The 13,929-nt window shown below is 42.4% G+C and overlaps 1 protein-coding gene and 1 long non-coding RNA gene across 18 annotated transcripts in view; one reads left to right on the top strand and one right to left on the bottom strand.

Moving 5' to 3' along the window:
- LOC112669448 (uncharacterized) overlaps positions 1-13,929 on the bottom strand; it is a 362,442-nt gene that overhangs the window by 84,133 nt on the left and 264,380 nt on the right. The gene's annotated exons all lie outside the window — the stretch shown is intronic.
- Positions 1-13,929, top strand: part of LOC112669444 (ankyrin repeat domain-containing protein 26-like) — a 95,483-nt gene that overhangs the window by 24,876 nt on the left and 56,678 nt on the right. Inside the window, exon 1 of one of the 13 annotated variants that reach the window (XR_007406000.1) lies at positions 13,692-13,839. The exons of 6 other annotated variants lie outside the window; for them this stretch is intronic. The gene's annotated coding sequence lies outside the window, so the exon portion shown is untranslated. Of the gene's footprint in view, positions 1-13,691; positions 13,904-13,929 lie in introns of those variants that run through there. 6 more of the 13 variants (XR_007406008.1, XR_007406011.1, XR_007406007.1 and 3 more) reach the window with 6 other exon arrangements.

Here is a 13,929-nt window from a genome sequence, read left to right as displayed (position 1 = left end):
ATCATGGCATTGTCATGTCTATTCTTTTGTCTGTCTACTTTGGAAGCCTGCAAGTCCCATGAGAGCAAGGACTGAATTTTAATTCGTTATATCCAGTATCTGGCACAAAAATATTTGTTGAATGGATAAACTATTAGATGATGTATAGGCATGCTGGGCTTAATACCTCCAGAGTCTCTGGAGAATAAAAAGGAGGTGAACATGAATAGGTGAGGCTATGGGACAAGCTGAGTACAAGTTTGGTTGATACAAGTTCCCATCCTAGTGTGGCAAATTATAGCATATTCAAGAAAATAGGACTCAGACAAGTTACCATGCTGGGATTAAAGAAAGACTCAGTGGACCAGTGGATATCCCAGAATGCACTGGAGGAAATTCATCAAATACCATGCTTAGGAAGGTGAAGAAATGGCATGGAGCTGATTTCACAGCTTGGCGGTCTCCTGTCTCTGCGTCTGAGTAGAGCTGGAGGAGACCAGCAGGGAGGATAGAAATCTTGGAGAACTCTCCAAACACATATCCTTGGAGGATTGCATGGGGGAGAGTTTCATTAATCCATTTTGTTTGTGATTGGGGATCCTTTTAGTGGCCCATGTAGTAAGATAAAAAGAGGACAGAGATTTATACAGGTCTAGAAACCAGAGTAAGGTTAGTACTGAATGTTATCCACCTCCTAAGGAGAAGAATGGCCATGGAGAACATTTGAAAACAACCTAAAGTATGGATCTATCCCGTTTGGGGGCCACTATAAGCAAAGGGCACACTATAGCCCTGGAATAATTCTCAGGCTACTTGGTTTGTATGTTGGCCATATTTCTCTAAAGAGATTCTTGGAGAGTTCAGCATTTGAAGTTCAAAGGAAATGCTGAAAAAGTGAAAGTCTCACAGGAACAGCAGGGCTGGGGACTCTCCAAAAGGCTGCATTTCCCCCCCACATAGTTCTTGCCATTCTACATTTACTGTCATGCTAATTTATATGTTCTTATCAAAATCAGGGGGGTGGTAGGAGAAAAACAAAAACAAAAACAAAATCCTATCTTGGTTGGTGGCTCAGTAAGAGAGGCTACAGCAACCCTGAGCTCATCTAGAATCATGCAACCATAGAAGAGAGAGGAAATGCAGAAACGTAACTCAGAGCCTTTGACTCTAAAGTTGCCAGCTGGTTTACCAGGCTCCTCTGCGAATCTGACCCAACTGCCCACTCCCTCTTGAAACCCTCCATTCATTTCCCTGAACCTATTCTCTCCTCTCACTTCCTGGACTTCTGGCCAGGGCTCACTATGGGCTCTTTTTACTCTACCCAAATGTCCACCCTCCCTACTCTCTGCCCCTGGGCCCTTTTTCTCTTTTCACTCTATGACTGGCCACTGGGCAGTCTCACACATGGCATGACTTCAGCTACCATCTCTATGTTGGTAACTCCCAAATACTCCTTTCTAGGTCTCTGTGGACAGTTCCTGGCTAGCAGAACTTGCCAACTGAATGTTGCACAGGTGCTTCAAGTTTAGTATCGCCCTTATTCCCTCACCACCCAAACTTCTGTCTCCTTAGCCCTTGCCTTCCCTGGTGAAACTATTGAATGCCACTCTCATACAGTTGTTGTTCAAAGGAGCTGGCTCTAATCTACCCTGGATCCTTTACCATCCTTTGCCCTCTCCTTAGCCAAGCATCAAACAGCAAGGTCTAAATCTCTCTGAAATCCATCCCTTCTTCTCAACTTTGTCACTTCTATCTCCTGGACTGGTAAATGCCAACTTCCCTCTGGCTTTCTACCTCTAACACTGCACTCCCTGCTCTATCTGTATTGCTACCTTTGTGAACTTTCTAATGTGATTTTAAACCTGAGGCTTTCTAGCTTAGTGCAATGTTTCCTTGCTATAACCCCTCTTGCAGTACCACATCTCCTTGCATGTGGACTGCTATGACTATAACTGCCTGCTGCTTTCCCACTTATTTTTTTCCTAGAACACTCCTGCAATACTACTTGTATTCTCCTGGGCATGTAATGTGAGTTTATATCAGACCATAGTAAATTTGAATGCGAGCAAATATGATATTACTTTCGAATGCTGAATTCAACTTTGCTCTTGAGAACAGATAACTCATTCCTTCCCATTTTGACATATTCAATCTAATCCCAGAATTTTTTTTCAATACACTCAAAAGTTGTTTTCTCAACCACTGCAAAGTTCAGAGCTTGCCATGGTGAAGTAAGTGTTCTGCTTCCTAGGGTTTCTTTTTTCTCCACTTTCACCAGCCTTCCTTTTTGGAGGTGACATTAAGTGCCTAGGGGAGGGGGGAAGTGGACTAATGTACTTTCTAGCACTAGGAAAGGGATGTCTTGTCTCCAGTGAGCATAGCTAGCTGTCCCTGCAATATCTGTTGAACGTGTCAGTGGTCTGGGCATCAGATGTCTGGTCCTGGGATCCATTAGGTTATGGTTCTCTTGCCACCTGCTGATGACCTTACCATTGTCTTCTTAACTCCTAGACCTCAGACCCCTTCTTGGCCACTCTTCCTCTCAGAATTCCAAAATCTCCTTGAAGATCTAGGAACATTAGTTGACTTTCTCCCTACCCTATAGTGAAGCAGTGGGCCTAAGAGGTTCCTCAGCTTGGTTGTACTTGTGGCTACTCACCATTCTCCTACCATGGCATGGACAGTGCTGCACCAAATGTGGGATAAGCCCTCAGAATAATAAACTCTCAACAAATTTTACTTATTTTCTATAAGGTTTATAAATATTTCATTTGAAGAGATGTCTTCGGTAGTGATAATGCAGACTCAATAATTTGCACACTATATTTTGTATTATTTTAGGATGCATGTATATCTAAATGGCCAGATATCTCAGAAATATATCTTCGAAGCTGTCAATCTGATAAGACAATGGAAAAATAATCCTAGTCAAATCAGGGATTCTCACATTTGGCTCTGGATCTTGGCTAAATTCCAGGACTTTACAAAAGGGTCACCTATCTGCACAGTGTCCACTGTGATGTTCATTGTTGCATTGGGCCCACAGTTGTTGGACCACGCAGGGTGCTACAGGGTGCTACAATCTTCTGATTGATACACCATGTCTCTAGCACAAAGGAACCAGCTTCAGGTTTTCAACTAGTCTGAGCTGCTTGGAAGTTTTGGAGGCCATGTAAGGTCCCATCTTTCTGACACCTCCCTTACCTTATTCATCTAATTTTTTGGAGTCTGCCCATTTCTCTAGGAATTTCCCTGGGAACCATGGCATAGGCTCTCTCTTTATATGGTCCCCACAGACCTCCCACAGCTTCACTTGAAGAGCAGGATCTCTTCCAGAGAACCACAAACATCAGCCCTTGTATCCTTCCTCTCTCTTCCACTCCAGTGGGGAGGAATCTTCTATCATTAGGTATGGAGAAACATGGGGAGTCTTGCTCTTACCCACCTGGCTTTCTCCCAAATCTTTTAAAGCCAAAAACTTTAAAGAAATTTCCATAAAGGTCTAAGCTTTTGAAACTTAAAAGGCAGGAAGACACTCTTTTCTTTTCAGCTCTCTGTGGTCACTTCTCTTTGCTGTGTGGTTTGGGTCACACCCAGTCTTCCAACCCAGGCCAGGGAAGGTCCCCATGCTGCAAACCAGAAGTCTGGGTGGGCCAGCGTTCTGCACCCTGGTCCTTTGCTGCTGCTGTATGTTCACACTAATATATTAAATGGGGAGTGTGCTTGAAAAGCATTTGTGAAATCTGGGGAGGGATACATTTCCTACTCTAATTGGTCAATGCTTAGTTACACCGTTGAACGAGAACAATGTAGCCTCTGTCCAGCATTTAAGGAAAATGTTTCAGGAACCAATCGAAAGGCAGAGTTTGTTCTCTCTCTCCCTCCCTCCCTCCCTTCCTCCCTCCCTCCCTCTCTCTGTCTTTCTCTTCTGTTTGGTGTCGAAAAGCCTCTGAGGTGTGGATCTGGATGGAAGGCAACATTAATAGAAAACAGGATCAAGTGGCATCCAGAGGCCAGGATTTCCCTTGCAGCGTGACCTTTGCTCTGTACCCCAGGGAAAAATGAATATGGAAATCATGTACTTCTCTGAGGAGAAAGGAGTAGCAGCAACAGTCACAGGGGAGCTGAAGAATGTCTCTCAGAAGTCCCTGCAATTGCTCATGGATTTGAAAACACGGGCGATAGATGATGCTATAAGCCACTGACAGCAAACAGAGGATGGATGATGGGGAGAACTTCAGGTGAAAATAACCAGCTTTCCCCAGAACCAGGCTGAGATCTCCGGTGAGGGCGGCTGCTTTTCCTCAACGACACTCCTCCTCCTCCTTCTGCTGCTCCTATGCATCCTGCCATTGCAGCTAGCTAACACTTACTGAGCGCTTACTCTCTGCCAGACACTTTCTAAGAGCCTCACACACATTAACCCATTTAATCTTCACAACAACTCTGTGAGGTAGGTCCTATTAGTACCATCTCCAGAGGAGAATGAGAAGCCAAGATAGAATTTACTAGAGGTAGCACAGGTGGTGGCGGAGCTGGGACACAACCCCACACAGGAGCAGCCCACAGTCCTGGTCTAAACTCTAGGACAATGCTGCCCACAACTTTTATTCATGTGCAGCACAGGAGACCACATGGCCTGTCCTGATCATTTATTCCTGAGAGGTGGCTGTCAGCCTGGACTTGATGAATGTGCTCTGCAAGCTACCTATGCCTAAGGGCAGAGGAGAATGAATTTATATTATTCCACCTCCCCTGGTAGCAACCACACCCTACCAAATCTTACTCTGGGCCAGCCCAAAGCTACCCCAGCCCAAAGCTACCCTGAAGCATTGATGCTATTTTTGAAATATCACATTTTGCCTGAAAATTCAGGCTATTTTGTACTTGCTACCTAGTATATTCATGTTTACTTTTATACCCCCTCTCCCCACCCCAAGCCAGGCCCCATATTGATAAATGGCAATAATAGGTTCTGATCGATAGACTGGGCATAGGTCTATCAACAAAATCTGCTTCTCTAAAGGATAAAGAAGTCTGGGCAAATAGGGTAGACAGCAGAGAGAACAGCTACATCCCCCCAGTGACAGATGGAGGTCTGAGGTTCCAGGGCCCCAGGGTAGGCTCATGGAAGCAGATACACAGCAGTTGATCACTGTTCCCTCTCAGGCCAGGCCTTGTAGACTGGGAACACATGCTGGAGGCCCTCCTCTGTGCAAAGTGCATGCCACTGCTCTCATGTTGTGCCAGGTACAATATGAGGGGCCAGCACATTTGGGCATGCACGTTCTCCTGACTTAGTGCCCCCCACCTCTTCAGGCCAACACCACCTGCACCTTTCCCAATCTTAGAGCTGTGAACTTGAATAAGACTGAGACATCCAGGGGCCTCTTACAATTAGACTACAGGGACAATCTTGCAACTATAATGTTTACTTGAATGCTTTAGGAAAATAAACACATTTTATTGAGTGGCTTATGTACCCGACACCACCACCCCCCAACCTTCTGCCACTTATATCCAGACCTAAGCACCCTCTTTTTGGGGAAGCATGGCAATGGCATTATAGTACCAGGGTTATGAACATAGGGGCTTGGGGAACCAGATGGGACACTGTGGAGTATAACAATTTCCACAGGACCCAAGGGCTTGGCTCAAGCACAGAGTCAGTGACAGTCACCCATGTTCCCAAAGTCCTGGACCTCGACCCCATGTCTTGGTGTATTGCCTCGACCCCATGCCTTGGTGTTGTCTGTGCAGTGGGAGCCTGTGATTAGAGAAATGGTTCAATGGCCTTTGGTCCCCATGTGCTCATTTTTTTCCCAAGTTGGGGAGGGCCGTGTTCCTCTAGTTGGAGGCTGGGGCTCTCCGGGGTCACCTGAACCCAGTGACTATCCAAGTCACTGCTCCTCAGGGGCAGAAGGACTATGGCGCAGGAACCAGAGGCTAAACCAGGGACACTACAGGGAAAGCTAATCATGTAACTGTATTGTGATATGCCATTTAACAGAAGTAAAAACCCCTTGAAGTATTTAAGCTCTTTCATCCATTTTCCTTTGCACAACCCAGCAGAAACATCATGTCGAATCAAAACTCTCCGATTCGACTCTTATAAGCATTTAAAAAATCTTATAAGTAATTTAAAAAATCCAGCACATTCTTTAAAGTATGCTGTCAAGACCACATCTTTGGATTACAATTTCATAAAATGACCTTACTCTCCAGGAATAGCATGACAGCATGGTTTTGTTTGAGTGGCTCTGCCAGCAGTAAGCTGGCCTTGGAAGATATCTTCCCGTGTCTTGGCAGGACAGTGGGGTCTGGGTAGACCTATAAGAGGACCTTGTGTCTCAACCTGGCCCTGCCTTTCAAGGTGTATGGAATTTTGAGCAGACTCCTTTACCTTGCTAAGGTAGTTTCATCTGTAGAATGGGCACAATAATATCTAACCTATGGGACTGCTGCATAATGCAAGTTTAGTACAAGGACACAACCAGCGACTAATAGTTTTGATTCTTATTTTTACTGCCCAAAGTCCTACAGTTACTAAGGTGCCAGGAAAAGGCCTGCTTTTACAATATCCTCGTGCCCTGTTCTTTTTTCATTTTAACATTTTTAATGTTGTAAAATAAAGCTACAGAAAAGTGCATAAATCCATGCAGTTTAACAAATATTTGTAAAACTGACAGTCACATAAGTACTGCTGAGGTCAAGGGAAGGCTGCTAATGGTGCCACAGGAGTTTCTTATAGGGTTCATCCCTTCCTATCCTTCCCTCCCAGAGGTTAGTCTCTCTGTCACATGGCTCCCAAACAAACCTGGTGTGGCTTGCTGAGAGTAAAAGTTCCTCTAGCAGTGCACAGCTCACCCTGCATCACAGCATACTGAGCTTTAGAGGGGTCTGAAAGACCCAACAGACAGCCTCCCTTCTCCCATCCCCACATCCCATAAGGAAGACAGGTGAGTTGGCACTCACAGGCAGCTTCTCTTTTCCAGGACAGAGGGATGGCTGCCCACACTGATGGTAATGAGCACACCAGAGAAGTTATACTCCAATTATTTTTTATTTCCATGTCTTCTGCCCATCTTTCCTCACCATAGGCCAAGTTCTATTGATTCTTTTGCTTATTGTGTCTTCAGACTCTTCTGTGCATTCCCAGCACCATACTTACTGAGAGAGGCACTGGTGACTTGTTTCTTGGGAGATTGCCTAAGTTTTCAATATTACGGCTACCAAATCTTTTTCTACCAAATCTTAACACTCTCTCATTTGCTCTTGCCCCTTAAATGTTTTAATTCTTGAGTTTGGTTTAATCCTATTTTTTTTTTAATCCTATTTTTGACTTTGTTCTCAAGCACTAAAAAAGACTGGCTTGATTAGGATAAACTTCTGCATTTTGAAAAGCTTCCCACTTCATTCTCTGATTCACTGTCAAGTGCCTCTATGAACTTCAGGGCAGGGTAGGAGGCGCAAGGCTCAGTCCTTGCCATTTGGATGTAAGATTTACTTGTGTGGGGGATGCAGGGGCAGTAGGTGACCTATCTAGGCCACCCTAGCTCCAGCTCCATGCACAGCTCTAGCCATCACTTATGTGAAGACTTGCTGAACTCATTCTAGGAACTCTTGGGCTGCTGGAAATGGGGATCCTGGGTAAACTGTGACTGGGTAAAGACCCTGGTTATACAAAATCTTGATTTATGGAATTATTTAAGAATTTATTATCACAAATATCTCATTTTCCAGACGCATTCTAGTGGTATTCTGTAACACCACGTACGATAGATGAAGTCAGCTATCTAGGAGTAATCACAAACCCTCTGAGGGGCAAGCAGCAGCAAGGGGTGCTATCAGTACATAAAGCATCAGGAGGCTTTAGGAAGGCCTGCCCCTTAGAGAGTCTCATCACTTAGGGAGGTCCTAGAGTTAATGTCAATATTTGAACATTTGCTTCTCTACACAATCACTCATGTAAGTTGGTATAAAATAAGGGCTTTTTCAAGGAGCAAAGCCTTGAAATATAGTAAATGTTTAGTAAAAGCTTCCTGGATTAAAGTTAGGTTATATAAAGCTATGGTTTCTTGCTATTAAAACAACTTAAACTTGAATTCAGATCATTAACCATTTTGGCAGTAACCAACAACCAGCAAAAATTGTGAATGCTTACTATATATGGTCCTGAATATCAGTAGTTGAAAGTAAAAGCTTAGAGGTTGAGAGAAGTAATGATTCCAAATGCATAATTTTCCTATGGAACTACAGAAAGTACTAAGATACTTTTTCTAAGGATCTCTAGGAACTATAAAATCTAGTAAAAATTGGGCAAGTGAACTCTATTTCATCATTCCCCTAGATTATCTATTGTACTGTTATTTTATTTATTTTTGTTATATATATGTATTTTTTTATTGGAGTTGGATTTGCCAACATATAGTATAACACCCAGTGCTCATCCCATCAAGTGCCCCCCCCATGCCTGTCACCTAGTCACCCCATCCCCTGCCCACCTTCCCTTTCACTACCCCTTGTTTTTTCCCAGAGTTAGGAGTCTCTCATGTTTGTCACCCTCTCTAATTTTTCTCACTCATTTTCTCTCTCCTATAATCCCCTAGATTAACTATTGTACTGTTAATTTAGCTAAATGAGAAAATTAAACACCTCTTTGATGAATTAGATATCTTATTAATGTCACTGTATACTCTTAGTCAAGACCAAACCAAATGAAACACAGACAGCTGGAGTGATTACACCTAATCTCATTAGAGTACAATTACAGGTGTCAAGAGAGATGGCCAGAACACTCCACATATTAGAATTGCTTTTAATTTGAAACAAAACTTATTCCATAACATGTCAAACATTTAAACCAACTTGGTAGAGTGTGGGAGAGGTAATCAAGACAAAAAGGATATGACTATGTTTAAAAGAATAAGTTACATGTTGGCCTGTAAAATTACCGTAGAATTCGTAGTGTGTAACATTTAAGAAATCTTACTCTTCACACCACTAGGCCATTCATTCTTACATGCATTTGTGCAAACATGTACATGTGAAGTCAAGTCTAAATTAAAGGAGCACAGAGGTAGAAGCAGGCATAGGAGGGAACAACATGTTCAAGACATGGAGACAACAGAACACAGAGAAGTAAGGTATTTTCTATATCGTTGGGAAGCAGAGATGTGTACTGATGCTGGGGCTGAGGATGGAAAGATAAAGAGAGTTGGATAAGCAAGGGCTGACCCAGCAGAGTCTGTAAAAGCCAAGATAAGGAATTTGGACTTCATCCTAAGAGCAATGGAGGACTTTTGAGGGATTTTAAACAGGAAAGTGACATGATCATGTTTGCATTTTAGAGATACTTTGGCCTGTGTGTGCAAAACAGATTAGAAGGCAAGAGTTATGGAGTTATTAGAGAGGGTGCTGAGGACAGTTTTACAGGTAAAAATAAAATGCATGCTATCCTTCAATGTCTACAATTTTGAAAATCATATGCTCATAAGATGAAAAATCAGATGGAAATTATAGATTTGGAAGTCCTCTTATAATTTATATCTTATCCAGTGGAACTTGATTTCAGGATTAAAAACCCTCTCTTCAGGGACTATATATATATCTACAATGGTGTCCAGTGTCTGTCCAGAAGAGAAGAGATTTAGGATGTGAGTATCATGGGAATAACTACCTCTCAAAGTGTTTTTGAATCAAAATGATTTTAATTATGTTAAGGATAGTGAAAACTGATGTCCTTTTGGTTTTCTGAGAAACGAGTAATAATAGCCCAAGAGCCAGGAATCTTCATAATCCCCAGATCTTGATGAATGATTGAATTCATGGCTTATTTTTGTTTTGCAAAAATTTTTATTTCTCAGCATGATGAACTTATCCTATCTAGGACAGTTTGGTTTTTGTCCTATCTTGAAAGACTAAAGAATGCCAGGAGAGAATATGAGTAAAAATCACACCAATATAGTGTTGATGGTTTTGTAGAATGTTGTGGTTTGGGCTTGAAGGTTTTCTTCAGACAAGAAAGTATAGCATTCATTTCAAGTCTATTTTTTTCCAATTTAAGGGCATACACTGTGTATTTATGTTCTGGTATACACCACTACCTATGTTATATGAATACTTGTAATATATGTTTTGGAAATAGTTGGGAAGAAGATCTAAAATGCTATAAATAGCTCCTTTAATACTTTAAAAATCATTCTTCAGTAACCCATAATAAATCTTTCTCCTCACTTAATCCTGAGGGAAATCACTAGAAAGAAAACTCAGTTGGATTTGAGAAGGTAGATACACCAAAACTCCTAAGACATAATTTGTCACTTAAAATACATTAAGAAAAAAAAATAAAAGTTTTATTGCATTATCTGCTTTGTCAAATTTCTTAAAAACCCCATTTTAAACTTTGAATAATACAGTTTATCTCTCTAAAGTATGATTAAGTAGATAGATTCTAACTCGACCTCATCCTCTATAGGCATAGGTTCAGGGCATTCACTTTTTTTTTTTTTTCCTTTCATGACATTTTAGTCTAATCTCAATGTGACAGATTCAGATATCCTAAAAGCAATGTTGAGAAGATTTCTGCTCTCCTTGGTTTATGCCTGGGAACCTGGCTTCTGTGTATGCGTTGGACATGCAAGAGTATCATCAATGTTAATCAACTGACTTCAACACTGAAGGCAGTGAAGACATGTAACAATAGAAAAGTGCTCAGCCAAGAGACAAACGTGGCAGGTTTAGAAGGAAAACTTCAGGTTGGCACATCCTCAAAGGGGTTTGGTTGGTATGCTTTCTTTTCTTTTCCTATATTTTAGTTCAACATTTATTGTTGATTTACATGTGTGTACTAAGTTAGGCAACATGGGGAGTATAAAAGAAATGCAAGAACTATCTCTATTGCCCTAAAACTTATAACAGTTGGGAAGATGAGACACATATACAAGTTAAATAAGACCGTATACAAACAAGAAAATGAATGAAGTAGACTTTGGGAGTATGGAGCAAGGAGAACAGGTGGCTTTCAAGGAGGAAGGAGGTAAGGGTAGGTAGCAAGGTAATAGAATTTGGTAGAGGTATGGTCTAGAGGTAGAGGAGAGAGAAGGAACAGAAACATAAGCAAAAATGCAGAGACATGGCACTACTTAGCATGTTCTAGGCTCTCTAGGCTCACTCTGAAGGAATCAGAGTGATTAGGGTGGGAGAAAGGGACAGATTACATTGGAAAGGAAAGTTTGGGTCAGATTGTGAAGAATTGTGAATTTCATTCCAAGGAGTTTGATTTTTTTTTTCAAGGAGTTTGATTTGATTTGTTGACAATGGGGCATCATCTAAATAAAGTTTTAAGTGGGAGAGTACAAGTCACCTCATAAAATATACATTTTAAATTTAAAATCCTTTTAGAATTAAAAATAATCAAAGCAGAGAAAAAAAGACAACAAAATGAGGCTGCTCTTGCATCAGACCTTAATGTATTTTTTATAGTTGGGGAGGTCTCTACTCAATGCTGTTCAACATGCTAGGGGATATGATGATAAAAGAAACATATGGATAAAGTAGAGGAATCTCAGGATTCTTTTAGGGGTCCTGAGAGTCTTAGAAACAAGCAGCCTAGTGAGCTACAGGAGTCAGGAGACACAGAAAAACATCTGCCTCAAGAGGGTTCCCAGACCACATAGCTGGGGCAGGTATTACAAAAACAAGAGCAGAGCGGATGCCCCCAGCCTGAGCCATCTTAGCATCTTCTTCTACTGGTGTCAGTCTCTCCTGCCTTCACTCTGGATCTGCAGATCCGCAAGATTCTTGGTAATTGCCCTCTCTAGGTTTTTCCCATCCTCCCCAAAATCTGGATAAAGAACCAAGGTTAAAAAGTAGGTGACCTGCCCAAATTCACCCAACCAACCCGGCACAAAAGAACTGGAAGCTGTGTGCTTTTCTTAGTATCATGGGACCGTTGCCAAAGGTGTCAACTTCCACCCCAGGGGATTCAATGGCTCCAGAAACCCGGATTTCCAAACTCCAGACATGTTTATATAGTTTTATGGTGGCTACTTTTCCCTTATGTTCAACAGACTTCTAGAGTTCAACACCTTGCCTACACCATCCAGACCCTTCTTCCTGTGAAGACAGACTCTTGCAACCTGGGTCCCGCTGGCCCTCTGAAAGAGACAACAGTGAGGGGCAGCAAGAGTATATAGAACACGTAGGTAACCTGGTTATCTATAGGTTAGGTATTAGGGTACTGGGTGGCAAGTTAAGAAACAAAGAAGCAAAATGACCAGAGGTGGGCAGCAAAGTCTGAGGACCTGCTCTATGGAGGTTTACATTAATTACAGGCACAAAATTGGCAAAATATACTTGCTATCAGCTACTATGGCAAGAGGATGGGGTGGGAGGCTGGAGAGTGCAGCTTACTGCCTCCTGCATAAGCAATAGATTGCTGTCCATGTTTTGGACTAGTGGGGAACACTTTTCACCTCTAATTTCAAACAGGAAATGACCTTTTATGTTGAAACTGTAACCCATCCACATTGTTTTTAATCTAATGGTGATACATTTGAGCTAATATTCAGCTGCTGAGCTGGATTTAAAACACCTATCTGATTACCATAGCATGTAGGAAGAAGCTGGGTCCCACAGAGAGAATGCAATTGCCAAAGAGAACACAGAGACAGGCACAGCAGGATTGGACTCTTAGGGCCATAGCAAACCTCACAGGGCATAGTTCAGGGAAGCAGAGCCTGCCATAAAACAAATGGGAAGGACAGTGTCATTGGAAGCTATTTTGTGAGCAACTTCCTAAGCATAAAGTCCAGTTATAAGGGCACCAAATCAAGAAGGGGATACACAAAGAAGATATTCTGTGGAACATGGACATTTGGGACATGAGGAAGAGGACCCAGACTAGACCAGGACGGTCCCCTAATCCACCCTGGATAAGGATTGTCATTGATCCCTTTAGTAGGGAAGAATTCCAGATTCATACCATCCCCCACTGTATACACATTGAGTTTATAGCCAGTTTCATCTGCCCCTGAGTATATACATGGCCCATTTGTAGTGCCCCTACCTTTCTCCCTATTCTGGATTCCCACGTCTCTTCCCAGCAAAAATTCTATTTTTCCCCCCTTTAAGATCCCTCTTCCAAAACATTCCTCAGGATTTCTAATTGTATTTTCATTGGTAATCTGAATATCCCTACTTCTAGGAAGGTAGAAGTTCATTTTCTTCCTGAAGCCTCTGGAAGGAGACACAGTGACTTACATGCTCACTAAAAACAAAGCTCACATGCTTTACAACCTCTCTGGCCTCATCTCCATGCTCTGGCCACCTCCCACACAGGCCACTCCCCACATGGCTACTCATCTCCTCTGGATCACCACTCCACCAGTATTAGAGCACAAGTGACATGGTTTTGTTCCTTTGGACCACAGCCCCCTCCTTTCTGGAGCATACTCCTCCCCATGGGAGGGAGAGCATGTTGTGGGTAGGTGGGCAGAAAAGTTGGCTCAGGGACACACAGGATATCCATCCTGTCTGGCACATCTGCTTCACCATGCCCTGTCAGATCCAATGGGCTAAGCTTCCTTATTCACAGGAATTTTTCTCTTAGGACTCTACTTCTCTTTAGTCTGGCTTCCTCTGGGGACACTCAGTCCAGCAGAAATATCTAAATATACATTGATTTCACATGTCCCCACAGGGTTCCTGCTCCATCAGGTACATCAAGAGATATGTCCAGACATTGCTATCAGTGACAGTTAAGAATTTTCCCAATGTTCCACGACAGTTAAGAACGGTCTGCCTGGAGCATCACAGCTGACCTCTGGGTCAGAGGTCATGAGTTCTAAGGTTTCTCAGGTGTGGCCTGGATAAAAATGCCCTTTTACATGCATATAAAAACCTATATAATTTTCATTTTGATGTATGTGTTCTAGTCCTATTAAGTGT

The sequence above is a fragment of the Canis lupus genome, chromosome 25 (genome assembly GCF_003254725.2).
Source record: "Canis lupus dingo isolate Sandy chromosome 25, ASM325472v2, whole genome shotgun sequence".
NCBI lineage: Eukaryota > Metazoa > Chordata > Mammalia > Carnivora > Canidae > Canis > Canis lupus.
This window is presented reverse-complemented; position numbering and strand designations above follow the sequence as displayed.